The sequence below is a fragment of the Lycorma delicatula genome, chromosome 3, assembly GCF_047948215.1.
Source record: "Lycorma delicatula isolate Av1 chromosome 3, ASM4794821v1, whole genome shotgun sequence".
Classification (NCBI taxonomy): Eukaryota; Metazoa; Arthropoda; class Insecta; order Hemiptera; family Fulgoridae; genus Lycorma; species Lycorma delicatula.
The window spans coordinates 15351679-15378629 of record NC_134457.1 but is presented as its reverse complement, the minus strand read 5'-3'; the positions used below and the strand labels follow the sequence as shown (position 1 = coordinate 15378629).

The 26951-nt window shown below is 34.5% G+C and overlaps 1 long non-coding RNA gene across 1 annotated transcript; it reads right to left on the bottom strand.

Annotated features, from left to right (window-relative positions):
• Positions 1-18814: 18814 nt before the first annotated feature.
• On the bottom strand, positions 18815-26237 carry LOC142320852 (uncharacterized). Its single transcript, XR_012755491.1, has 3 exons — positions 26084-26237; positions 22603-24201; positions 18815-19041 (listed from the first exon to the last, which is right to left on the bottom strand). It is a non-coding gene; the product is annotated as an uncharacterized LOC142320852 (long non-coding RNA).
• Between the last annotated feature and the right edge of the window lie 714 nt (positions 26238-26951).

Below are 26951 nucleotides of genomic sequence, written 5' to 3'. Positions count from 1 at the left end.
TTATTATTTTACAACATATTTGTACTATTACAATATTTCAATCATATATACATACATAACAATTATATTTTATTTAACTGCAATTAACGTATGATAATTGTTTTAATTATTTTACTAAAGGTATTTCTCGTTGTAGAAAATCCTTGAGTTCCTTGGTAGAGTTTATTTCAAATAATTTATTACAACACCACCAACAGTTACATTTAACGTATAATATCTTATATATTCTTAAAAATCTTTTCATTTGTAAAATTAAATTGCGTATCAATTCGCAAGTACAATTCGCATCAATGCTTAAACTATCGGGAACATCAAACGATTTCCAATGTTTGGTATGGCCAACGTAACCTCTTTTCAATAGTAGACTGAATGAATCGCGGTCTACGTCACTTGCGATGAATTTAAGTTTGTCCAGCAGATCGACGAATTCCTTGGTTTGTTCCATTATAAGTGTTAACAGAAGAATGGTTTAAGATGAAAAATTCCATCCTATTTATGTTGAAATTATTCTCCCCTCTAAAGATTATTTTTTTGGATGGATGGTATATTTAGTGATAAATTCTATGAATTGTTTTAGGATAATGTTTTTGTAACACAGTAATCCGAAAAGTTCATGGTCTTTCTTCCCGATTCTATTAACTTTTTTGAAGAACTCATTAAACTCATAGTAGTTTCCATTCTTGAAAAAATAAAGCATCCCGTTATTGTAACGTGTCACCCCTTCTATATCTGCAGGTATTCCGGGGAACAAATTGGAAACTAAGTCAGTTCTGGTCGCAGTGAAAGAGCATTCTTCTATCTCTAATACATAATCTTCGTTGTAAATGAGATAAGTTTTTCCAATATATGTGTTAACAATCCCGTTGATTCTACAGGGTTGAAAAATGTTGAAGTGAGAACATACATTCTTTGGATATCCTTCGTTTAATTTTTGTGTGTGAAGGTTAAACATGTAGAACATGTGGTCTGCAAATAACACCATATCTCCATTCGGTCTTTGATATATTTGGTCTACTCCTTGGAACGAGCTGGGTAAAAACTTAAGCCAATCAGTGATCGTTAGTGGTCTATAGTAGTTCTTAGTTTCATGTTTACCATTGTCGTCGATTTCTATTATCCATAATTGGTTCTTGTAAATAACGTAGAGTTTTCCATTGACTAGTAGATAATGAATTTTATAATTCTCTTCTTTTATTGAACATACGTCAATGACGGTTGGAGTAACAGAAGGTATAAATGATCTTGGAGTAACGGAAGGTGTAAATGATCTTCGAGTTGATCTGGCGGTAGTAGTAGTCGTTTTACCAACACCGTAAAGCGACTGTACGGCTAGTATATCATCATCGCTTAAATTTCTACGTTTATTTAGGTAAGGATACATGAGCGCATCCTTATTGTAAGAGTGACGAATACCCAAGGCATGTCCAATTTCATGCATCAACGTGCTTAACAGGCTGATCTTATTTTTTTCCTCTTTACCTTCGAAATCAAAACTCCAATCCTCCTCTTCATCTAAATGGATCTCTATAAGCGTGTTAGCAACGTTGGGGAAATACGCATGTCCTAAGATTCCTCCAGGTCCGTCGAATTTGCTTGAGCATCGAATTTTATCGTTTTTTGCACATGTATGGATGCCATATTTGTCAGATATAAGAATATCATATCCATAGTAATCATGTGTAAAACTTATCGATGTATGCTTTTCCCACTCGGCAAATTCTGCCCTGGCCAATTCCATCTTCTCAGGCGTTGCCCGCTGGTAGTGCCATTTCAGTTCCGGTTTTCTCCATGCAATTCTTGAAACAGTATACGGGAATATGTCTGGCACACCGCATTGAGGCTCGCGCATGAAGGCTATAGTTTCACTGTCGAACTCTCCGTTAACCGGAAGGTGAAAAGATTCTTGTAACAATTCTATTGCATCTTTTATTGCTTTTTCGCCCACCAAACTTGCATTATCTTATTTGAGGTACCCATAGTCTAATAGAAATTGATTGGTATCAAATTCCTTCGCATGTAAAGAAACTGCCACAACAAAGAAAGTTGTAAAGTGTTCGATCTTCATCTTAATATGTTTAATAGAAGAATGATCGTCTTAAATAGAATGCGTTATTTAAATACGCTTCAAAACCTTATCGCTTAGAGAAAGAGATGGATTAATCTAGAAATGAACAAAATTTATTTTGTACATCACTTTATTTTTTCTTTGAAAACTAAAATTAATTACACGATTGTCTTATGCTAAATATAAATACAGTAATTTTAGATACATTTAGTAAATAAAAAGAAAAAAATGTTTAATCTTCACTCCAATCTTTTCCTTCTTCAAGAAACAGAGGTTGAATCTGGATTTCAGGATCTTGTTGCAAGTAGAGAGGTAGATCTTCAAATACTTTTGCGGGGATGAATCGGCCGTAATTGTCAATGATGAATTTCTTAGGAAGAAAGCGAAGAACCTCTCGTCCGGGACTGTTTAAAATAGCTTTCCTGTGCTTTTTTCATAGCTTCCCCCACTTTTTCTAACATGTTGTAGAAACAGTTATGTTCTTTCCACCAAAGGTATAACCACATAGCTTTTTTCATAGCGCAATCATGATTTTCGCCAAAAGGGCAAAACTTTTCCATTTTACAGGTGAACATATTTATTGCAGGACAATCGTATCCGTCAAGATCTATCACTTGTAACAATTTTCATTTAGGATATGTTTTAATAAAGTCTTCTTGTCTTCACCTTTTACATATATTGTGATATTAAGTCCTAAACTTTTGAGGATGTATGGTAACCTCGAATATGAATAGAATCCTGAATTCCAACTATGACCTATTTCTTTTTGCGAATGCTGTATTTTAGATTTAGTAGTAGTATCACCAATGTTTAACGACAACACCTCCATTTGTATCTTGTACCGTTGAAAATCGTTATTATATGATGAGGTGAGAGACACCGAGCGGAAAGATTTTGCTAGACTATTTGCCACTTCCGAGGATGATGAAAGGAGTTCTCCTTCATCAATAAGACCAAGAATAGATTGTTTCGGTGATCCGAAGATTGCACGAATTTTCTTCCATACAGTAGACGTAGAAGTAGTGCGTGAGATAGTGCTCACGTATTTCGTCCATGAATTCCTCTTAGCGTCCAAGAATACTCGACGGCACACCGCTCTAGCCCTGCGGTATAAATTTAGATGTTCTGTTGTAGGCCTACGATTAAATTTACGTAGTGCCTGCCGTCGATTCCTAATAGCATTTTTGCATTCATCGTTCCACCATGGAACGAAAGGACGTCTAGGATTACCCGATGTTTGTGGGATATATCTGTTGGCATTCTTAAGTATCATGGACGTAAAAGAAGAATATTGGTCGAGGATGTTCGCTTCATCGTCATACTGAGATTGGAATGCTTTATGGTATCCGTTCCAATCTGCCTTTTCAACAATCCATCTCCGTGGCCTTCTTTTAATCTCGCAGTCTACACCGAAACCAATAATAATTGGTCTATGATCACTGCCGTGAAAGTCATCACAAACAGACCAATTAAAATGAGGGAGCACATTCGGTGAGCATATGGAAAGATCAAGGTTAGATACAGTACCAGTTGATAAGGACATGAATGTATGTGATCCATTATTCAGTAGGCAAAGGTCAAAGTCTTTTCTCAATCTGTTTATCATATTTCCTCGAGTGGAGCAGAAGGTTGAGCCCCAGGAAATATGATGGGCATTGAAGTCTCCTACTATTAACGATGGAGATGGTATTTGTGTGAGGAGATTTGAGACATCTAAAGCACTAAACTCAGTGTTCGGTGAGAGATACAGATTGCAGATATGCAATTTGAAGGGAATAGAGATCTTTACTGCAATAGCAGGATAGACAGTGTTTAGTTGAATTCTTGTAGCTGACACCCCATTCTTCATGAAAATCGCTACTCCACCACTCTCCCTACTGTCTACTAGGCAGTCGTATCTCTCGCAGAAGTATCCTCTAAGTGTAATTCGGTCATGTTGTAGAAGGTGAGTTTCTTGGAAACACATGATTAGTGGATCATGTGTGTGCGCTAGTACTCTAATATCTTCAATGCGGGACCGAATACCTCTAACATTCCACTGAATAATGTTCATAAGTGTAAAAAATAAATAAAAAAATAAATTTCGGAAATTATATAAAAATTAGTTGTATGTGATTCGGTTTTTCTTTTTTGTATTTTTTATTTTAAAGAACTCCGATGCCCTAGGGTCGGGTGGTTCTTCAACCATATCCTCCAGTATATGAGGTGATGGTGGAGGAGATTTATTTGAATGAGATGTTGTAGTTGACATCCCAGAGGAGATAGTTATATTGGTTCCCTTTATGGGGAGCTTATTAGGTGGCTTACTGCCAGCTGTGATAGTCGCTATTCGTGGCGGTACGACTTTGGGAATAGGAACTTTCGTATGTATCATACTGTTTGATTCACTAGCTACGACGGAGAACTTTTTATTCATTTTTGTCAGCTCTGAGATAGTGGCTGTAAGTGAAGCTACTTGATCAGACAGCATCTGAACAAGTTTTTTAAGTTCATTGCAGGATCCGCACTGCTGATTATTGGCATTTGTAGGAATTTGTTTAGATGTAGCGGTGGCAAAAGATACGTCTGGTTTAACCAGGTTCCGTGAATTGTTTATCTTTTTATATTCTCTACGTGCAGCCGGAAAAGATAGTTTTTGCTCCGTACAGATTTTGAGAATTGCCTTTTCTTCTTTAAAAGTTGGGCAATCTCGGGAGCGAGCTGTATGTGGACCACTGCAGTTTGCGCATTTTTCACTTTCTTCGCAGTTAGTGTCATTGTGACCTTCTTTAGCACATCGAACACAGATCTCGGTTTTTGTACAAGATGTTGTAGTGTGACCAAAACCTTGGCATCTGAAACATCGCCGTGGGTTGGGTATGAATGGTCGTACCCGAACCGAGAGGTAACCCACTTTAATCTCCTCTGGTGGAACAGGGAGATTGAATGGTAATATAAGAGACGGTGTCGGTTCTTTTGTTCCGTTCTGCCGTCTCATTATACGTTTCACCTCAACAACATCTTGGTGGCAAAGCTCATCAACTATTTCAGAGATATCTATATCTAGAAGGTCTCTACAAAAAATTACACCCCGGCTCGTATTTAACGTTTTGTGGCATTCCGCGCTTATATTTATGCCACCCATATTACGGAGACGTAAGATAGATCGACTCTGTTCGTCGTTGAATGTTTCAACCAGAATCGATCCGTCACGTAATTTCCTGATATTCTTAGGGGAGCCACTTGCACCTGTTATGGTTTTGTTAATTAAGAAAGGTGAAACCTTTTGAAGGGAGCCACCTTTCTGACTATTTCTGAGTACAATGAATCTAATATTTTTATATTTTGATTTTAAGAAATTCTCTTCAGTAGGACTTTTATCCTCGTCAGACGAAGCTGATCGAGGTCTCTTCGCAAGACTTAAATTGGTGGTTTTTTCAGATGGACCACCAACCATCATAGTGTTTGTTATTGGAACTGAAATTTTGGACCCACGAGTACCGGCGAAAAATGGACCACTCCAGCAGAGCGCACGCGTACTGGAGCTAGAGCTAAATACAACTGGGTTCGCCCTGGTGCCCAGAGGACATCGTTCGAGACTCACTACGTAGAGCCAATCACCCATCGGCACGATTTGTTCCCACCTTGGGTTACGGTTGCGTTTCGTAAGATGTCGCAACACCACCGAGTATAAATGTATGAAATATCAGTGTAGGTTGTTGTTGTGTAATTGTGTATGTTGTAATTTATGTAGTGTTCTTGGTGTAGTATATGTGTAAAGACATAATAGAGGACTTAATAAACGAACACAACATAACTTCATGCACGGACTGGGAAAGTAAAATAGACATTCAAACAAAACGACAATTAATGAAAGAATTTGGACTTAATATTGACAGCTACATACAAAAAATAATTAGATACAATAAATACGAAAACATCAAAAAAATAAAACATCAATCACTAACGAAAATAATAGTATATATATAAAAAATACACAGAAGATTACGAAATAGAACAACAGGACATAGAACGGGCAAAATGGATAGAATATATGATAACGGAAAACAACATAGAACCAAAAGAACTATTTGCATGGACGGAAATTATAAAAAAAAAAAGATATAAAAAAATCAACGGCCTAGTATTATATGGAAACACAAACGCAGGAAAATCCTTGTTAATAAATAACCTTATTGGACCTACACAACCAGAAGAAATACCACGGGAAAGAGACAACAGTGGATTCCACCTAGACCAACTACCGAACGCAACAGGTGCCCTCTTCGAAGAACCCCTTATAACACCTATTAACGTAGGTACCTAGAAGCTGCTACTAGAAGGAAAAACAATAAAAACAGACATCAAACACAAAGACAAGGAAGGTATGACTACCAGTATACATAACAACGGCCACGCCCATAACAAACAACATAGACAGACACGAAGAAATACAAATAAACCAAAGGATTAAAATATTTAAATTCAACAAAACAATATTCCACAGAAATGAAGACTATACATTAACATCAGAACTACAACAAAACAGGATACAGAAACCTCCAGGCGTAATCAGTCCTATACACTTTGCCATTTTATATATAATGACAGGGGAAGAAAGCCTTCAGAGAGTAATAGAACTCTACGAAGAGTACACCATAGACGACCAACACGACGAAATCCATCAGGAAGAGGTAAATATAAACACTAATTATAATCCCAAACATAACAATATAAGATATAAACATAACATTAAAACGGACAAGATGGCATACGCCGTGTATGTTCCACATACGGATTGTCTGTCTCTTCCCATTTAAACAAGCGTATTCGACAATAGTCACATCTGACCATATCGTCGATACCTTCGTACCTGAATCCATGCATAGCTAGGATCAGGGGGAAAGTAACGGATTGTCCATATGTGGCCATAACGGCGTATAAATCTTTTTGTTGCCGTTTCTAATAACCCTGTAAAATGTATGGACTCTATCATAAAAAGAACGTTCCATTATGATTGAGTGTTAACGCAAGAATGAATAAAGTTTCGAATAATATTTTTTATCTCTTATAAAATTAACTTGTTTTATTTTCCAATTATTTTTTATCTGAATGCAAGTTCCGAAAATAAAATTTATACAAAGAGTTGACTTTATAACCGCGATTTAATTATCGTATGCAATTTATTTTATTTTCCAATTATTTTTTATCTGAATGCAACTTCCGCTGATACGTTATATAAAATTTAATTTATTTAATAATTATTTCTTTAAATTTAGTTTATTTTTATAATTTTATTTATTGTTATGTGCAATAATTATTTTTTTATTATGAAATGCATTACGTCTCTCTCTCTTGATGATAATAATTATATTTATTTGTTATAAGAAGTTTTATCAAAACCGCATAGTTGTTATCGCTCACACTGCAGTTAAAATTGTATTTTAATAAAATTAATTGGTAACCGCGTACTTGTTATCGCTGACACTGCAATTAAAAACAGTACATAAACTAAATTGATAAGATTGCAGTTTACTTAATATTTCTTTTTGTATATATATAAGTAACATTCTGCATTCAACGTTTCAAATGTCATCATTACGTATTCAGCAAGTATTCACAATGACATATTATACAGTTCAACACGAGATTGATGAATTAATGATCGCTTTTCGGGACCTAATGGAGATAAAGGACCGAATACTCAGAAATATGTATGACAACTCCAAGGTCGAACACGCGGCGACTGATTTATCAAATGCTATATTGAGGGCAAGAAGACGGGCAATGCTTTTAGCCGCTCGTTTCGATGCACCGCCTCCACCGTCATCACCATCTAACCATCATCAACAAGAGGTTGCAGAATCCGACGGGTTCGCGACCGATTTCAATCCCAACACCGACGACGATGACAACAACAATAACAATGATGATCAACCACCGTCATCGCAATTACCGGATAACGAATTACACATTATTCAGGAAATTGTCGATGTTGAAAGTGATAACAAAGAACATAGTACCAATCACCGTGTTCAACGCGGTCATCAATGTCGTCGTCGACGTATTCGGATATGTCGTCGTCCGGAGGTCAGAGACGTGGATAGTAGTTCAACACCACGACCACGACGACCTCATTGTAGTACTCTAAACAGAGTTCTGCAACAGGTCGTCAACGCTAATTCAAGGCAGTCGGATGAGGTCGATGATGGTAACCCGACAACCGACAGATGTCCGATCTGTTTAACAGAATCGGTTACTGTTGAGTTGTCGGGTTGCGGTCATCGATACTGCGAGGACTGTGTGAGGAAATTAGGGAGATACAGCAGGAATTGTCCCGTCTGTCGACGAGATATGTTGGGATACAATGGCTGGAGAGGCAGCTTGGATGCAGAGGTCACTCTGGCTCCTGCATATGCAAGAATGCGGGTTAGTTGGGGTGGTCCGATGATGCATTCGGGACCCTGAAGGTATGCGTGAAGGGGGGACGCGGCGGTTTGCCGGCTATGTGCAACGCATAGTCGACAACCTAGTTTAGGAACGGGAAGGGTAGCCTCTCAGCTGAGGGATGTAGTGGTCGCCCAGAAGAGGGGGGCAACTGCGTCTCGATGAAGCTGGAAGGACCCCGATGGGTAGCCATAACTGGCAAGACAGGGGGGCACTCGACTGCCACGACACCCTGACATTCCTGCGCAAAGCCTAACGGCAGAGGCCGGGGATGTTTAAAAAAGGAATAAAAATAAAAAAAGGTGTTTCTACCAAAGAGGTTTGCCAAAGCGATGACCGAAAAGGAGATGAAAACGGTAGTGGAGATGCGATTAGATCTTATATTTAAAGGAAACGTTGGAAAAACTTATGATTTAGTTTTCGTATAAACTGCAATAACAATTTTAAAAAAGTCCTTTTCAGGACTACAACATATTACACATACAACACATAATTACACAAAAAAAAAACACTTTAAACCCCCATACAATAATAATTATTATTGTATGTTCGGTTCCAAGACCCGTGACATGATCTGGTATTAGATTTATCTACTATCTGATTATGTTACAAATGGTGAGGAAAGTGTTAACATAATTCTCATTACACATTCAACACAAAAGAGGTGACACCAAACGTTAGAAAGTTTCGTTACTAGATTAAACATATAAAATTAAATCTTTGGCTTTAACAGACACAAAGTTTGGGAAGGCTGAAATGTTTTTACTAAAACGGTTTGCCAAAACAATGACTGAAGAGGAGATGCAATTATATTTAATAGCAGAAAGTTTCATTACTAGATTAAACAATATAACGAACAGTGTTGGTGATTTAGTAATCGGTAAAAAATATAAAATTAAAAGTATGGAATTGACAGACACAAAGTTTGGGAAGGCAGTTCTGTGTATGCTGGAGTGTGAGGGTGAAGCATGCAAGGTGTTTCTACCAAAGAGGTTTGCCAACCATCAGTGTATACAACCGCGTCTGGTTTCATCTTGGAGAAAACACACTGAAAGATTTGCTGAAAGACAATAGATGGTGTTGATTGTTTATTGTATGTGGCCAGGTCAAAATTAAAATTTATAAGGTTTATTCTCCACGGAGGATATGAGCAAGGATATATAGGAAAGAATGACGGTTTGTCAACATTTATATGCTGCAGCAGACGCCAGGTACGGATACCTACCGGTGCAGTACGACGTGGATGGTCCTCATACTTTCCTAGATTAGGATTTCTAAAGACTGACTCAAGAGCCGGGTGATCTGGTTGTCCTCTGAGCCGAGCAAAATAAGATAATAAAAGCTGGTCTCGTCTATCCCAAAGTGATTGTTCACCACAGTCTACAAGTAAGCTTGCGACAGGATTTGATCTAAACGCGCCTGTGGCAAGCCGAAGGAAAGCATGATGTACACTATCCAGCATTTTAAGCACGCTTTGACGAGCTGAAGAGTAGGCCACACAACCGCAATCTAAACGGGAGTGAACAAAGGAATAGTAAAAACGTATCATACATGATCTATCGGCTCCCCAGTTGGTGTTAGTAAGGACTCGCATCATATCTAGAATTTTGGAACATTTTGTTTTCAATTCTTTTAAATGTTTGACCCAAGTAAGACGGCTATCAAAAAATAAACCTAAAAACTTGACGTAAGTAGAGATAGTAATAGTCTCACCGTTCAGAAAAATTTTCGAAATAGAAGGGTTTCGTAGCCGAGAAAAAACTACACATTTTGTTTTTTCGCATGAAAATGTGAAACCAGTAATCCTGGACCAAGCTTCAAGGTGAGATATAGTGTTCTGCAGTAGTCTCTCTGCTGTAGGTGCCGAACGGCTTGCAATGTAGATAGCAAAGTCGTCAGCAAATAGAGAGCATGAGACAGGAGCCTGAACACATTTGGTAATATCGTTTATGGCTACAGAAAATAAGGTGGCACTTAATACACTACCTTGGGGCACTCCATTCTCCAAGATGACACTATCCGAGAGCGAATCATCCACACGAACACGAGCCGTTCGGTGATTTAAGAATCCCCGGATAAAAGCAAGCATATTGCCCTTGATTCCCCATTTTTTGAGAGTGTTAAGAATACCACGTCGCCAGGCTGTGTCATACGCCTTTTTTATATCAAAGAAGATAGCGACGAGGTGTTGCCGATTTAGGAAAGCGTTTTGTATGGCTGTTTCCAGTGACACTAAATGGTCAATAGAAGATCGTCCTTGTCGAAAACCACATTGTTCTGGAGATAGAAAGCCATGTTTCTCCAAGTACCATGTAAGTCTGCGGTTTACCATTCTCTCCATTATTTTACACAAACGCTTGTTAATGAAATAGGGCGGTAGCATGAGGGGTTTGTTTGGTCTTTACCAGGTTTTAGTACTTGTATAATAAATGCTTCAGACCAGCCGGGTGGGAAGACTTGTTCGGAGAATAAACCGTTGAAAATATTGAAAAGTTGTTGTAGTGCCGAATTAGGACGGTGTGAAAGCATTGAAAGGCGAATGTTGTCCGGTCCAGGGGAAGTGTCCCGTGAATGTTTAAGTGCATGTAACAATTCTTTAAATACGAATGGAGTGTTTAATTCACCAACCGAATCACCAATGTTTAACGATAATACTTCTATTTGTATCTTGTACCGTTGAAAATCGTTATTATATGATGAGGTGAGAGACACCGAGCGGAAAGATTTTGCTAGACTATTTGCCACTTCCAAGGATGATGAAAGGAGTTCTCTTTCATCAATAAGACCGAGAATAGATTGTTTCGGTGATCCGAAAATTGCACGATTTTCTTTCATACAGTAGACGTGGGAGTAGTGCGTGAGATAGTGCTCACGTATTTCGTCCATGAATTTTTCTTAGCGTCCAAGAATACTCGACGGCACACCGCTCTAGCCCTGCGGTATAAATTTAGATGTTCTGTTGTAGGCCTACGATTAAATTTACGTAGTGCCTGTCGTCGATTCCTAATAGCATATTTGCAATCATCGTTCCACCATGGAATGAAAGGACGTCTAGGATTACCCGATGTTTGTGGGATATAACTGTTGGCATTCTCAAGTATCATGGACATAAAAGAAGAATATTGGTCGAGGATGTTCGCTTCATCGTCATACTGAGATTGGAATGCTTTATGGTATCCGTTCCAATCTGCCTTTTCAACAATCCATCTCCGTGGCCTTCTTTTAATCTCGCAGTCTACACCGAAACCAATAATAATTGGTCTATGATCACTGCCGTGAAAGTCATCACAAACAGACCAATTAAAATGAGGGAGCACATTCGGTGAGCATATGGTAACATCAAGATTAGATACAGTACCAGTTGATAAGGACATGAATGTGTGTGATCCATCATTCAGTAGGCAAAGGTCAAAGTCTTGTCTCAATCTGTTTATCATATTTCCTCGAGTGGAGCAGAAGGTTGAGCCCCAGGAAATATGATGGGCACTGAAGTCTCCTACTATTAACGATGGAGATGGTATTTGTGTGAGGAGATTTGAGACATCTAAAGCACTGATCTCAGTGTTCGGTGAGAGATACAGATTGCAGATATGCAATTTGAAGGGAATAGAGACCTTTACTGCAATAGCAGGAATGACAGTGGTTAGTTGAATTCTTGTAGCTGACACCCCACACTTCAGGAAAATCGCTACTCCACCACTCTCCCTACTGTCTACTAGGCAGTCGTATCTCTCACAGAAGTATCCTCTGAGTGTAATTGGGTCATGTTGTGGAAGGTGAGTTTCTTGGAAACACATGATTAGTGGATCATGTGCGTGCGCTAGTACTCTAATATCTTCAATGCGGGACCGAATACCTCTAACATTCCACTGAATAATGTTCATAAGTGTAAAAAAATAAATAAAAAAATTAAGTTTCGGAAATTACATAAAAATTAGTTGTAGGCGATTCGGTTTTTCTTTTTTGTATTTTTTATTTTAAAGAACTCCGATGCCCTAGGGTCGGGTGGTTCTTCAACCATATCCTCCAGTAAATGAGGTGATGGTGGAGGAGATTTATTTGAATGGGATGCTGCAGTTAACATCCCAGAGGTGGTGGTTATGTGGGTTCCCTTTACGGGGAGTTTATTAGGTGGCTTACTGCCAGCTGTGATAGTCGCTACTCGTGCCGGTACGACTTTAGGAGCAGGAACTTTCGTGTGTATCACACTGTTGGATTCACCAACTACGAAGAAAGACGTTTTCTTCATCTTTGTCAGCTCTGAGATAGTGGCTGTAAGTGAAGCTACTTGATCAGAAAGCATCTGAACAAGTTTTTTTAAGCTCATTGCAGGATCCGCACTGCTGATTATTGACATTTGTAGGAATTTGTTTAGATGTAGCGGTGGCAAAAGATACATCTGGTTTAACCAGGTTCCGTGAATTATTTAACTTTTTGTATTCTCTTCGTGCGGCCGGGAAAGATAGCTTTTGCTCCGTACAGATTTTGAGAATTGCCTTTTCTTCTTTAAAGATTGGGCAATCTCGGGAGCGGGCTGTATGTGGACCACTGCAGTTTGCGCATTTTTCACTTTCTTCGCAATTAGTGTCATTGTGACCTTCTTTAGCACATCGAGCACAGATCTCAGTTTTTGTACAAGACGTTGTAGTGTGACCAAAACCTTGGCATCTGAAACATCGCCGTGGGTTGGGTATGAATGGTCGTACCCGAACCGAGAGGTAACCCACTTTAATCTTTTATGGTGGAACAGGGAGATTAAATGTTAATATAAGTGATGGTGTCGGTTCTTCTGTTCCGTTCTGCCGTTTCGTAATACGTTTCACTTCAACAACATCTTGGTGGCAGAGCTCGTCAACTATTTGATTGATATGTACATCTAAAAGGTCTCGACAAAAAATTACACTCCTGCTCGTATATAAAGTTTTGTGGCTTTCAGCACTTATATTTATGCCACCCATATTACGGAGACGTAAGATTGATCGACTCTGTTCGTCGTTGAATGTTTCAACCAGAATCGATCCGTCGCGTAATTTCCTGATATTCTTCGGGGAGCCACTTGCACCTGTTACAGTTTTATTTATTAGGAAAGGTGAAACCTTTTGGAGGGAGCCACCTTCCTGACTGTTTCGGAGAACAACGAATCGAATATTTTTAGTGTTCAAGTCTAAAGATTTGTAGTTCTCTTCCATAGGACTTTTATCCTCGTCAGACAAAGCTGACCGAGGTCTCTTCGCAAGACTTAGTTTGGTGGTTTTTTCAGATGGACCACCAACCATCTTGGGATTAATTAGAGGATCAGAAATTTTGGTCCCACGAGTACCGGCGAAAACATGACACTGATATGGTTGGAACAATAAATCGTAGATGCAGAGGAAATCCCAAAACTGTTATCGATACAAAATTATACAAAGAAGTTTATGCCCAACAAAGTAATAATAAAGTAGTAGTTCTTATTGGAAGGATAAACGCGAATTGCATATGATGTCAACAAAACATGATAATGTAGTTGAAGTAAGTGCCAAAGGTGCTGTAGTCAAGAAACCCACCATGGTCGTACATTACAATAATGGTAAAGCATTCATTGATCGTAGTGATCAAATGGGTTCATATTTGAATCCTTTGCGACGTTCGTTGAAGTGGTATTGAATAATAGCTTTCAACTTACTTTTATCAGTATCTACTGTAAATGCTTTCTTTTATTCCAAACTGTTACAGGAAAGGCAATAACCATGACTTATAAGGAAAATATCTTGAAAATGTTTGTATTCAAACAATCTATTGAAGCACCTAGAATTCCAACGTTTAAGAATACTTCTGATAACATTCTAGTGAAATTTAAAAGAGGAAGATGTACTGCATGCTATAAAAAAATGGTTGAAACAGAAGGATGTAACATCGCACAGAGTAAATGCCCCAAGCCAAATACAAAGTGCACCAAATGCAATTTGAATTACTGTATGTTTTTTTTAAATGTCACAGTGCAAAATGAAATTATTTGTAAAACTTTTCAGTGTCGTGTTTTTTTTTCAGTAATTAAGTTCATTGTAGGTTAATGTGCTTTTTAGTAAACCACGTAAGATCAACGTAGTTATTGTAATAACTATAGTTATAACTAGTTAGGTTAGTTTTTGAAATGATAAGTGTATTGTGCCATAAGTGTAGTTACAAAACTTTTATTAGTGATAAGAAAGTTATTTGTAGAACCTTTTGATGTCAAATAAAGGTATGCCAAATGAGGTACAAATAAGTTACTCAACAGTTCATTTAGTAAAAACAGTATTTAAATTTGCTTGTCAACTCTTGAGACAGATATGTCCCATGCTTATGCATTGAAAAATTACTTTTATTTTACAATTACAGATATTTCACAATGTAAGATATAGCAGAAAGTACAAATTACAAAAACCTCAGAAAGTGGTTTAAAGTTCATTAGGCAAAACTTGTGACTTACAACAGAGACCGAGTGCATTCCAAGTTCACTAGTACCCTAAAGTGGGGGACTAATGTGACCCTCATGGTCATCAACCTGTTAAAAGGCAAAGTTTATTTTAAGGTTTATAACAATGAGAAACCCATAAAATGGGGGATAAAAATCTTTGTAATTTCAGATTCAAAAAATGGCTATATTTGTGGCCTAGATCCTTACTTAGGCAAGCATACAACAGAAAGCCTGACAAGACCAGATTTACTTGTAACAAGCAGAATCGTTTTACACTTAGTAAAAAAATTTGAAGACAATTACAGTAGTGTAGAAGGCTTTCATGCCTTTACAAACCATTTTTATACTAGCGCTGAATTAGCATCTGCCTTATATGACATGAAAGTGCACCTAACGAGTACAATTATGCGGAATCGAAAAGGCTTACCCATCCAAGTTAGGCCTGTAAAAAATAACCAAAAAAGTAAAAAACCCAAAGAAACAAGTTCCAACAATTAAACTAAAAAAAGGAAGAGACAAAGGCATTTTGAAAGTGTGATAAATTTTGTCTTGTCCTTTGGAAAGATAGCAATGAAGTTACAATGCTTACCTCATTGTACGATGCTTCAATGCAAACAGTTAGACGAGTCAAGAATGGGGGTCGTAGAAAGTATAAAGACACCTACTTCATTTTGCAAACACAAGTCAAAGGGGGGTGATCTATCAGATCAGTACACAACTTCCTACGCATTTATCCGAAAACCTATAAAATGGTGGAGAAAATTGGTTATTAGAAACTGCTACAGTAGATTCCTATATTTTGTTTACCATCAACAATCCGCAAATTGCAAGTCACACGAGTTTTTAAGAAACAGCTAGTTAAGCAATTAGTGGGAGACATAATAAATTATAACAAATGACGTAGCCAAATCAATATTGAACTGGAACAATGCTTAGATGGCAAACTACACTTACTGCTTCCCCTGGAAAACAGAGAATTAAACATGCTGTGTGCAGTGACCAACATAAAGGTGAATCAAGAAAACGAAGTAAATTTATATGCAATACCTGCGACAGTAAGCAAGGACTTTGCTTTAAAAAAATATCATACAGAAAATTTTTAAAAACTAGTTTGTGTTTAAAAAAATAACAAAAAAAAAATGTTTTGTACCGTGAAATTTTATTTCCTTTTTCGTTATCAATACTTATATTTTATAATTTCCCAAATAAAATCAAATAATTAAACAAGTAGATACCATATGTTATTAAACAAATTATAGAAATGGTATTTAAATTCCATTCAGGCGTTTTATTTATTAAAAACCCACACTAACTCACTATTGCAATAAATAAGCATAAGTAGATTCCAATCTCGCGTGGCAGAGTGGGTAGTTTGTATGACGAGTTGGCAGACGCAGCCATGGTCACCAGTGATGGCCGTTTTGACCTTGCAGGACAAATAGATTAGTATAATGACCAATCTGCTGCAGAAACAGCTTTGGGCAGCAGTGGTGGCCCATCCGACCTGAGAGGACAATCCTTAAAACACCCATCAGAGGGCAAAGGGTTAAGAACAAAGTGTTTTGGTTTGATTGTGTGTCTATTAGACACAACTGTAATACAGTTACAATCAAACCATAATAAGGAGGAAGAGGAATAAATAAGAATAGGATTATATAAATATATTTCTTTCATAGGATTATGAAATAACAAAATATTAGACGATTACCCGGAGTAGGAAAATAAGGGACTACTTCCCTCGGATATACCCACATGAACATGGTATGATATTCCACCTCCGAGCACTTTAGTCTGTTATTTTTCTACTCCACTCCTCCGACTAATATAAATACAAGATGAAATGCCATATGCAACCAGTGTTAGAGAAATGATCAACAGTGAAGTACTAGACTGTATCTACACGGCGATTGTGAACACGAGGAAAGAAGCTGTAATTGTATATATTGTGGCAATCAAGAGCAACAGTGTATAGGGTGGTTAACCAAAGTATCAGAAGATTATAAAAGGGCTTACATAGAAAACTTCTGGAAATCTGGAAAGAACAATTCATACGACGAATTCAACAACAGTCAATACAACAAATTCAAAGAAGAGCTGGAGGAACTGGACAGGCAAAGACTTTCAGAACAAAGTGGAGGAAATAATAGACGATGGACAGACTGACAGAACTAAATAAACCATGGGCATGGCCGAATCAAATGACAGAAAAAACACAATACCCTACGATTCAAAACAAATTGGGAACAATTGATCTATATTGCATGGAGACATTACGTGACACATCTGGAACTACAAAAAGGGCAACAGACGATGACGAACAAACAACTAAACGACATAAAACAGATAATAACGAACACCCACACATACATTTGCTCCAGATCCGCTGAACGAATTGGATTCCATTTTCCAACTGTTTGTAGCAGAGAATGGGAAAGGAATCTACTTGCTATTAGTGAATACGAGCTCTCAGACTATACGAAAGACGATATGGTCCAGCATATTAACAATATTAGATGCAAATTACAGACCAACGATGACATGGGTACAACAGGGACACAAGGGAGCAGAAATATTATGCTTCAAGACAACAACGGAAGACAAAACGATAACGGCGATAACAAAATCCAAGACTGAAACAATACAAACACTATAGACGGACAATGTGCCTCCACCATGGAGGTTCATATATAAAAAAATAATTACACATGTAATGACGAACAAGGACGAGGCAGTCCAACCGCCGGGCTGTTAGGTATTAGCAAAAAAAAAAGGAACTAAACGCAAGACAAAAAACAACTTTCTAAGTCTACTAACATACCTTCTGATGGTTTTGTGTCAACTATTATGCACTGGATTTTGATTTGGAATGGAAAGTTTGCCCCAGAAATAATGAAAGAAAGAATGGATTAAATATATTTACTAAGCACCATAGCATTTTACAATCAATTCATAACAAACCCCTCTATCTTCATTTTAAAAAGAAAATGTTTTTTATCGAGGTTACTTCCTCTAGATCCACTACATTCTGTTTCAAACAGGATCACCTCAAGTAGGATATGATTACTCATATGTAGTGGTCTTAGGAAATTGGATTTCTTCACATTCATTGTTTAGAACAACCAATTTTATAATGATACAAGAATTTTCAGTTCTTGTTTATCATTATCCCTGGAAGTATAAACCTCCTGGATCCCACAGAAACCTGAAATAAGAAATCATACATTTTTTTTAAAACTGAATTCAAACCACAAATAAACACCTTCATAGTAATTAGTCACTGGTAATCTGAAAACTGTAATTATCAAAACAGTAACCATCAAAGACTATGTTACGCGTAAACAGACATTCATAAAATTTAAAAATATAAAACAACTTATTCCAGTAGGGAAACATAATAAAGGACTCGGATTATGTTATTAATTACGAAAATTAATGTTTTATTTACAATTAATACTGTCTTGGTATGTAATAAAGGTTTAAATTATTAAAATAAAACATAAAAATACATTGAACAGCATGAAAAAATACGATTTTAATTTAAAAGTATAAGTTTATTTTTAAATTGCATAAAATTTTTTCTTTCAAGAGATTATTTATTATGAAATTCTTCCTCAGTACCACTTTCACTCCTTTAAGAGAGATTTTACAATCTGTCTGTTTTTCGAGGTTAATTGTTTAAAGCATTATTTCTACATTGGGTACAAATTTTTTGTCTTTTAATTTATTGACCTTTTAAATTTTCAAAAAAAAAATTCTTAATTACTTAAAACTTAAACCTAAACTTAAATACAAAACTCTTAGCTATTCTATCAAAAAATGAATTTTCTCGTTCATAACCAAATATACAATTTTATGAAAAAAAATAATTTAAAAATAATACATACATATATAGAAGGTAATTCACAAAGTTTGTAAAAGACTTTCAGGACATTTTACTGATGAAAATAATGAAAAACATTCATAATAGACATAAGTTCGGAGATCCTTCATAAAGTGTTGGCTGGCAAAAGATTTTGCCCTGACTTCTGCACCTTCAATAAAAATTAAGCCAGATTGTAATTCTTAGACCCAAATTAAGGGTTAAATTTAATGGTTTAACGTGATATCTGACCTGAAAAAAGATAGTTCCCAGAAATGTATTTTTACAAGTTATCAAGAAATCTGGGGGAAAAGACAAAAGACAAGTCAAAAATACAATATTATATATCTGGCGTAAAATAACTTTGTTAAATGAATAATAAACACATTAAACAAACCTTGTAGGGAATGAGATTCTGAGCAAAATTGTATTAATAAAGTACACAGAAACTAAATACAAATGTAAGAATTTGAAATTATTTAAAATAAAATGTGGTAATTTCAACTAGGTATTAAACTATCAAAATTTTAAGTATTAAAAAACAAAAAAAATATTTTAGAAAAATAAACTTTAATTTTTTTATATATATATATATATATATATATATATATATAATTTTTTTTCCAAATAATTTTTTATTAACTATAAATAAAATATCACTTACTGCTTATTCTTTTTGGTACTTAACGATTATATGGGACCCAATTAATACTGAAACCCAATTGTTTTCTGTTTTACTTGTTCTAGTAAATTTGCATCATTTATCTATTAGTTTATTATTTATGATATGAATTTAGAAGTATAAGATAATTAGACATACCTTTGGATGCAACTCAACAAATAAGTTATATATGTTTAACTTATTGTATATAATCTTTATTTTTAACGCTAATCAGACGTGGTTAAAAAGCAAAGAAAGCGTAGGTTATGTTTGATTAGATTATGATTTCTGTGTACTGACAAATCGACATATATCAACATAACCTACGCTCACTTCACTCGCTAACCTCGTCTAATTAACATTAAATATATAAATTATATATATTTTAGCTATTTAGGTGGCCAGTAGACACGAATTTCATGTAAGAATGCCTCAAAAGTATCAGTCCCACTTACATCACTATGTTGCCTCCATAAAAATCCCACTAGATACGTCTCCAAATGGTGTCTTGCCATATCCCTATGTTTCTTATTTTGCCACTTCTCTGAGCCCCATAACCACTCAATATTTTGCGTTTGGGTTCCATCTGTAGGATTTACAAAGTTGTATGTAAAAATGACGGTTTGGTGACCGAAACCTACTACAGCAAGCTGTTCTGTATTGTAAGCTCTCCAGCAGTCTGAATAAATTGTAAACCCAGGCTTAGAATAGTATTTGATTGCCTTAATCAGTGTTTTGATTGCACTTGAACAATGAATGCCACCTTCGTTTCTCTACATATTTCCCCCCAAATACCCACTGGTGCAGAAGCACACGGCCAACACTGTTCTTATATTTAGTGAATACTGTCTCGTCTGCCTCTACTATTTTATCAAGACAGCCAATTCTTTTATTCCATGGCTGATATACATATTTCTCAACAATACATTCACCTGTCAACCATAGTTTCATTACTCATATCGAGATGTTGTTGGCACAATTTCAAACTGGTCATCTGTTCCGTCCAACAATACAAAAAACAAAATGCTGTTAGGAACAGAAGGCAAATACCCTGAAACCATGTTCCGACTTGTGCAGATATTTTTTTGTCAATTTTTAATTGTGCACCTACTGTACACGTATGGTTCAAAATGCAAGTTACACTTGTGTTGGTTTTCCCATAATTTCACTCCCAGTAATAGGCCTTGTGATTCAAAAAATTGCACTGCTTGCTCAAAATACAGTAATTCCCAAATTTTCACTTTTATAGTGAAATTAATTTAAATTAATTAAAATAAATTTATTTTATAGTGTGCACAGCACACTATAAAATGATAAACTAAATCAATTGGTCCAGAAGCAAATATATATTGATATCAATATTGGGAATGTTGTGTCTAGATATAAACATGTCTAATTGTGTAAAAAGGTTGTGTAATATCTTATACTTCTAAATTTATATCATAAATAATAAACTAATAGATAAATTATGCAAATTTACTATAACAAGTAAAACGCAAAAATAATTTGACTTCAGTAGGGGTCCCAACAAGTACTGGTAAGTCAGTATAACTGATAAGTACCCCTTTTTTAAAAATTCACATTACCGCTTTGGCGATGCACACCACTACAAAATAAAAAAAGCTTGGAATTTTTTTTAACATGGCTAAGATGAGATAACATCCTTCTTTTTTGAATTTTTAAAGACTTTTAATACATCTGATGAAGCAGTGTGCAACACAAGTGCTAATGTGATTTTTTTTTTTAAAAGAACTAGCAGTAAATGATATCTTTATTTAATTTATTATTGATAATAATTATTATATGCTGCTAGGATGCCAAACTACAAATCCAAATTACATTTTACACACACACACAAACACATTATTTTTCTAAAATCAATCCTTTCAAGACCCATATCACCTCTACACTAATAATACAAATTTTTAAATAATTCAACCTAATCCACCCTAGTACAGATATAAGACCTTATTTGCATTTGTATAATTTTTTACGAAAGTAATTTTGTGGAATCCCACATCAACAGTAGTGTATAATATCTATAAAATTACATATTAAACATGAAGTTAAAGGATTAAAAAGTTAAAATTGCAGTTACATATACAAGAATATATGATGTCATCAATTAAATGAAATAAAACCAAACATTTAATAACATGTATACGACTAGCCAAATACTACGGTACTATACTACTTAAATAAACATTTTATGTAATATCTATGAAAGTGCTGCTATCTATTGCAGCTTTTATGAATGTGTCTCCTTCAAAATCTTTCTGCAAGTGGAATCTTGATTTATATTTATATATTTAATGCTTTCCTAAAATATCTAGATTTTTATTTGTTTTTTTTTTTTTTTTAATTTCTAGTATTTCTAAATTAGTATTAACATCAAAAATGCAATCTTTATTGTTTATAAGGTGAACCGCAACATTAGAGAACCCCAATTTATTTTTATAATGTCTAAAATGTTCATAAAATCTAGGTTTAAATGATCTATTGGTTTTACCTGTATAAATACCCACAATCACTACACTTTATCATATAAACCAAACATAAATCAGCATTTTTACTGTTTTTTAAATATTTCATTATGTGGTTGTTAAGTTTAAATTCAAACTTGTCCTACACTTTGATTACATTTTCAACAATACTGTTAGTGTATGAATATTTTAAGTAAATTTTATCAATCTTCTGTGTGTTGCGTATTGGTTTTAAAGTTATTGTACTATTAAGTTTCAATGTTTGTTTTTTACACATATCAATTAATAAAGCACTATATCCACTTTGAATTGCAATTTGTTTTATGATATTTATTTCTATATTTAATTTTTCTTTATTATTTTGTGTATAGTATATATTGCTCTAGTATCATATTTGTATATATATTAATTTTATGAGACCAAGGATGATTTGATTTTCTATAATTTGTTATTTTATTGGCTATAGGTTTCCTGTATACCGAACCTATAACTACTAGCTATGAATTACTCTAATTTGTTACATGAAATTTAATACTAGTTTGTTTTGAATAATTGAACTTTATTTTAGCTTATTCCTACAATAAAAATTGTGGATGAAATGACAGTTTTTTGTTATATTTGCTAACTATCTTTAAAAAAATATATATAAAACAAGGAAAATATACTTACATTTTTCCCACAAAGATTGTTGCAACTACCAGCAACTGAAGAAAACAAATTTAGTTTTATTCTATTACACGGTAACACTACAATCTTCAGTACTTCATATCACTACTGTGTAACAATTAAATGAATATTTGGTACTTGCCATGTACTAAAGAACCCACAACCTACAGTGTTGTGTTTTTCTTTAGAAAGAAAAATCTGGAAATAATCACATGATTTTGTTTAAAAATGAAGGCATCAATGGTGCAGCAATAAGTGAACATACCATACTGTTAATAGCATGCACATTGGTAACTGATTTAAGCAGTTCTAAACTTCTTGGATGATTGATTCATTTCATTTATTCATGGGCATATGATGACAAGCTTGAAATAGTGTGAGAAGAAAATTACTGACTAAATGTACTATTATAATTGGAATAATTATTTATAGGACGTGTTTATTACTTTCACTGAAGCAGAGGTAAACTAGGAAACAGACTGAATCAATAGAATTGTAGTTGATGAGATCTGTTTTTCAAGGAATAAGTCACACACTTACTACTCCATAACAATGGATACCCAGTGAAGTCTGCCAAGAAACAAACAAGTTTTAATGAACAAGTTCTAGACAGGTCGTTTCCTACTCTGCTGCAGGCTATAAAAAAAAAGTAGAATTAGTAATTACATTTATTATAATAGTTATAGAAATAGTTAACAGATAAAATTTATTTCTCTCAACATATTAAATCAAAATCTATTTAAAGTGAATTTCTTACAATACTTTCATAGTTACTTTGAAAGATCGCTGCATGTTTCAATGTTTTGTAATAATCCACTCCAAAGATATTAAAATTTATGCTAACATCTGCAAAGTCCAAAATTATGTGCTAATTAAGAATGACTGATACTCATTCTTTGAATCAATTATTTATAGGACGTGTTTATTACTTTCACTGAAGCAGAGGTAAACTAGGAAACAGACTGAATCAATAGAATTGTAGTTGATGAGATCTGTTTTTCAAGGAATAAGTCACACACTTACTACTCCATAACAATGGATACCCAGTGAAGTCTGCCAAGAAACAAACAAGTTTTAATGAACAAGTTCTAGACAGGTCGTTTCCTACTCTGCTGCAGGCTATAAAAAAAAAGTAGAATTAGTAATTACATTTATTATAATAGTTATAGAAATAGTTAACAGATAAAATTTATTTCTCTCAACATATTAAATCAAAATCTATTTAAAGTGAATTTCTTACAATACTTTCATAGTTACTTTGAAAGATCGCTGCATGTTTCAATGTTTTGTAATAATCCACTCCAAAGATATTAAAATTTATGCTAACATCTGCAAAGTCCAAAATTATGTGCTAATTAAGAATGACTGATACTCATTCTTTGAATCAATTATTTATAGGACGTGTTTATTACTTTCACTGAAACAGAGGTAAACTAGGAAACAGACTGAATCAATAGAATTGTAGTTGATGAGATCTGTTTTTCAAGGAATAAGTCACACACTTACTACTCCATAACAATGGATACCCAGTGAAGTCTGCCAAGAAACAAACAAGTTTTAATGAACAAGTTCTAGACAGGTCGTTTCCTACTCTGCTGCAGGCTATAAAAAAAAAGTAGAATTAGTAATTACATTTATTATAATAGTTATAGAAATAGTTAACAGATAAAATTTATTTCTCTCAACATATTAAATCAAAATCTATTTAAAGTGAATTTCTTACAATACTTTCATAGTTACTTTGAAAGATCGCTGCATGTTTCAATGTTTTGTAATAATCCACTCCAAAGATATTAAAATTTATGCTAACATCTGCAAAGTCCAAAATTATGTGCTAATTAAGAATGACTGATACTCACAACTGGACTGGAATAAAAATAAAAAAAAGACTTAATTTGGACAGCCAACCCATATATGGGAATAACATTAAAGTAAAACCAAAAATGATCAAGCAACCCTCATTCATATGGATTGACTTTTAAGCAGAAAAAATGTATCAAAGTGATGAATCTTCCCTTTCATACAGAAAAATTTGGTTTAAATCTTGATCAGGCTTCATATTTTTCATAATTATTAAATTCAAACTTAATAAAAATAATAAATTAAATGTAGTTGGATGAATATTATTAGTAAAAAGAAAGTACACACTGGTATAAATAAGATGATTTTTGGTAATTCTGAGCCATTACTCGATCAGCTTCAATTTAGTTCATAATTTAATATACCGTAGTAGATATGCTTAGAAACAGAAAGACACCAGATTTAAACGTCGGAAAGCAGGTTTGGACAGTGGATGACCACTAAGCAAGGTTATAGTTTGCACTACATTACCAGTTTTCTAGGCAATTCTTACCAGTTTTGTAAGTTATTGAGATCTGTTCAGATTGTTAATCCATACTGTAAAGAGAAATTATTATGATTAAGGTTAAAGTTAGATTTTTGTAAAGAGGAGATAGGGATAAACTAGTAGGATACTTGGCTAAATTTATGTTTTAACTGAAATATAGACACTATAGACTATACCACATCTTCCATGCTATTAGTCACGTGTATGACAATCACCTAACAAAGAGCACCATCAGTCAACTTCAACAGCAGACTCAAGAGTGGCAATTAAATTTAGTTTATGGTTTATTCCTTCCTCCAAAAAATTATAATCTTAACTCTAAATCTAATTCTAACCTTACAGCTAATCTCCCTCCATACAACAGATTAGCTGGTGAACAAGTCGCCGTAACTCACAAAACTGACTGCAAATTGAAAACAATACTAAAAACATGGCACTGATTTTAACCTTGCAGAGGTCACCTGCTGTCCAAACATGCTTCCTGAGATTTAAATCTTGTTTTTCCTAAATCTACTTACATCTGTGCTGGGGAACTACTTAGGATTTTTTTTGTAGAAATCATAAGCATTTCTGCTATGAAAACTTTAAGTAACTGCTCGGAAATTTTTTTAAAGATTTTCCTAAAAATCACAACTTTATAGTTCTTACATCTTAATTCTTCAAGAAAAAAATTAAACCCCACCAAAACAAACAATTTAAAGATTAACTAACAAACACCATTAAGCTAATTCTTAAAATCATGAAGCCTATTTTCAACAAGCAGTTTCTTCCATAAGCGATTCAATAACCAGTTTCAATAAACGGTTTCCAGTTTTGTTTAGTGGAAATTTATTTTATATTTATCTAGTTTATGAATCCGCAATTTCTTGAAAGTAATCAAATGAAATTACACTAAATCAAAAATTTAAAAACATTAACTTTCAGAAGATAAGTAAAAAGTGCTATTACAAATTGTACGCCAATCTTCTTGAACAGCACGAGTTCGTTTTGTTTAGATTATATTAAACGACTCGCTTTCAAAATATTGTAGCTTATTTTTTCACCGAATCTAATTTTAGCAGCAGACTTATTTCATTTAAAAAATCCTACAGATTAAAAGTTTTTCATATCATGAAAGCAATAAGTTTAATATTTTACCTGTTTTCTTCGTTGACGTTCCCTATATCCTAACACAAACTAGAAAAAATATTAAAATGCTTAAGCAATATACTTCCTTGCTATCCAAGAAATAAGAAAACATGTATACTACATTTGTTAACTCTAAATTATATTTAACAATACCTGCGTAGCTAACAACAGCACAAGTTCCACGTCATACAGTGTAATTAAATAGTAATAGAACACTGATGCCAAATCTTTTTCGGATTTTCTTCGTTTTCCTTAGTTTAAACTTTTAAGTTAACATGAAATCACCAAAACAGTATGTAAAAAATCCTTACTTAATAATAAAAAAATTAAATATACTTTAATAATCACATTTTTTCTCCTAATATTTATAATTAGTAATTATAATACTTTAAATTTGAAAGATATTCTCTGAAAGAAATTTTTTTTGAAATTAGAAGCAAGAAAAAACCTGTACTGTAACTTTCAAATCATAAAAATTTACAATTAAATTTCAAATTGGATGAGTACTCCAGTGCCTTAAGTGAAAAAGTTCATCAATGGACTGCTGTACATTGGCAACAACGCCACACGAATAACAAAATATATTAAAATAATATTACAAAAATGTTTAAAAATTTGCTTTATACTTTTTAATCATAATTTAATCAAATTATTATCATACATTTTATTAGTTAATTAATACGTTAATTTGGAGTTAAAAAGATTTTTTACACCCTCACTTTTAATTTCCCCCGTACGGGGGGATGTTTGCAAAAATAATGGTGCAATATTGTATTATCACCGGACCTTAGTAACTGCAAAATCTCATCAATAGGCAATGCCATGAAGTATGTTATTTGATTTGAGGGCAAACGTGAAAAAATTCCCTTCCGGCGGA